At 42.1% G+C, this 2,255-nt stretch overlaps 1 long non-coding RNA gene across 1 annotated transcript; it reads left to right on the forward strand.

Moving 5' to 3' along the window:
* Positions 1-289: 289 nt before the first annotated feature.
* Positions 290-1,671, forward strand: LOC116380280 (uncharacterized). Its single transcript, XR_004212529.1, has 5 exons — positions 290-479; positions 633-789; positions 1,259-1,318; positions 1,444-1,553; positions 1,635-1,671. It is a non-coding gene; the product is annotated as an uncharacterized LOC116380280 (long non-coding RNA).
* The last annotated feature ends 584 nt before the right edge of the window (positions 1,672-2,255 follow it).

A 2,255-nucleotide genomic window follows, 5' to 3' on the forward strand; every position in this document is an offset into this window, starting at 1 on the left:
GTGCAGCGCCTGCTTTACTGCTGCAGCTGCACCGATCTGCCTGTCGATCTCCCGCTCCATCTTACCCTCACTCGTGAACAAGACCCCGAGATACTTGAACTCCTTCGCTTGAGGTAGGCACTCCGTCACCACCTGGAGGGAGCAATCCACCGGTTTCCGGCAGAGAACCATGGCCTCAGATTTGGAGGTGCTAACTCTCATCCCCGCCGCTTCACACTCGGCTGCAAACCGCCCCAGTGAATGCTGGAGGTCACGATCCGAGGAGGCCAACAGGACCACATCATCTGCAAACAGCAGAGATTATTACTATTAATATTGTTATAATTTATATATTACGTGTTTATGGTTTTATTATTGTGTTTCTTCAGATCTTCAGTAAGTTCGGCTCCGTGTTGAAAATCATCACGTTCACCAGAAACAATCAGTTTCAGGCTCTGCTGCAGTTCATTGACACCGTGCACGCTCATCACGCCAAGGCTGTGAGTCACGTGCACGCTCACACGCACACACACACAGGCTCTCACACACACACACACACGCATACATATTAGTAATGTACTGTTTAGAGTCCAGAGTCTCTGATGAAGCTCTGGTCCAATCAGATTGCAGCGCTGTGACTTCCTGTCTTTCAGTCTCTGGACGGTCAGAACATCTATAACGGCTGCTGCACGCTGAGGATCGACTTCTCCAAACTGAGCGCGCTCAACGTGAAGTACAACAACGACAAGAGCCGAGACTTCACCAGAGCCGACCTCCCGTCAGGAGAGCTGGACCCCGCCGCCGGCTTCGGTAGGACGAGCTCACGCTAACGCTAACCTCTGCTAGCTGGAGATCCAAACAGGCCACTTAGCTTCACGTGTTAAAGCTGCATTCTCTCTAGTGTCCACCAGGGGGCGACTCCTCTGGTTGTATAGAAGTCTATGAGAAAATGACTCTACTTCTCTCTTGATTTATTACCTCAGTAAACATTGTAAACATGAGTTTATGGTCTCAATCTCTAGTTTCAAGTCTTCTTCAATACAGCATGATGTTCATTTAGTACATTATGGTCCATTTAGAGTCACACAGACCATAAAGCAGGGGATGCTTTAGGGCGGGGCTACTGTGATTGACAGGTCTCTGCCAGAGATGTAGACGGCGTCTCTACGTCACTCCTCCTCAGTCCAGATATGGTCACTTCCTGTTCACTGGTTGATAATAAAACAACATCACAGTCTGTGATTTGCCCAGAGTGTGTGTGTGTGTGTGTGTGTTACAGGTGTACCTCTCCCTCCATACGGAGCAGCAGCTTTCCAGCCGACCTTCCATCAACACACAGGTGAGAATTTAAATGTTTCAAATCCCTCCTCCTCTTCCTCTTCTTCTTCTTCTTCTTCTTCCTCCTCCTCCTCCTCCTCCATTTGTCCTGTGTGGGTGTTTTAAATAAAGTTTTTTTGTCCTCAGGTCTGTCCCTGTCCGTCCCCGGTCCGTTGTTGTCTCCTCCTCGTGTCTCCCTGCAGGTGGCGCCTCCTGCTGGTCACTCTGTGCTGCTGGTGTCCAACCTGAACCCAGAGGTCAGAGGTCACACGGTCACACAGCCACCGACCAATCAGAGCACTGCGTTGTAACTTTACTAACACTGTTTGTCTCTACAGAGCATCTCTCCTCACAGCCTCTTCATCCTGTTTGGTGAGAAACACTGAAATATTAATTTACTGTGTTTACATGTTGATATTAAAATCATAATATATAATCTATATGTAATATAATCATAATATATAATCTATATGTAATATAATCATAATATATAGTCTATATGTAATATAATCGTAATATATAGTCTATATGTAATATAGTCGTAATATATAATCTATGTGTAATATAGTCTTAATATATAATCTATATGTAATATAGTCGTAATATATAATCTATATGTAATATAGTCGTAATATATAATCTATGTGTAATATAGTCGTAATATATAATCTATATGTAATATAGTCGTAATATATAATCTATAGGTAATATAGTCGTAATATATAATCTATAGGTAATATGGTCGTAATATATAATCTATAGGTAATATGGTCGTAATATATAGTCTATATGTAATATGGTCGTAATATATCGTCTATATGTAATATGGTCGTAATATATAGTCTGTATGTAACATAGTCGTAATATATAGTCTGTATGTAACATAGTCGTAATATATAATCTATAGGTAACATAGTCGTAATATATAATCTATAGGTAATATAGTCGTAATATATAAT

The sequence above is a fragment of the Anarrhichthys ocellatus genome, unplaced genomic scaffold (genome assembly GCF_004355925.1).
Source record: "Anarrhichthys ocellatus isolate YVR2014 unplaced genomic scaffold, GSC_Weel_1.0 scaffold6666, whole genome shotgun sequence".
Classification (NCBI taxonomy): Eukaryota; Metazoa; Chordata; class Actinopteri; order Perciformes; family Anarhichadidae; genus Anarrhichthys; species Anarrhichthys ocellatus.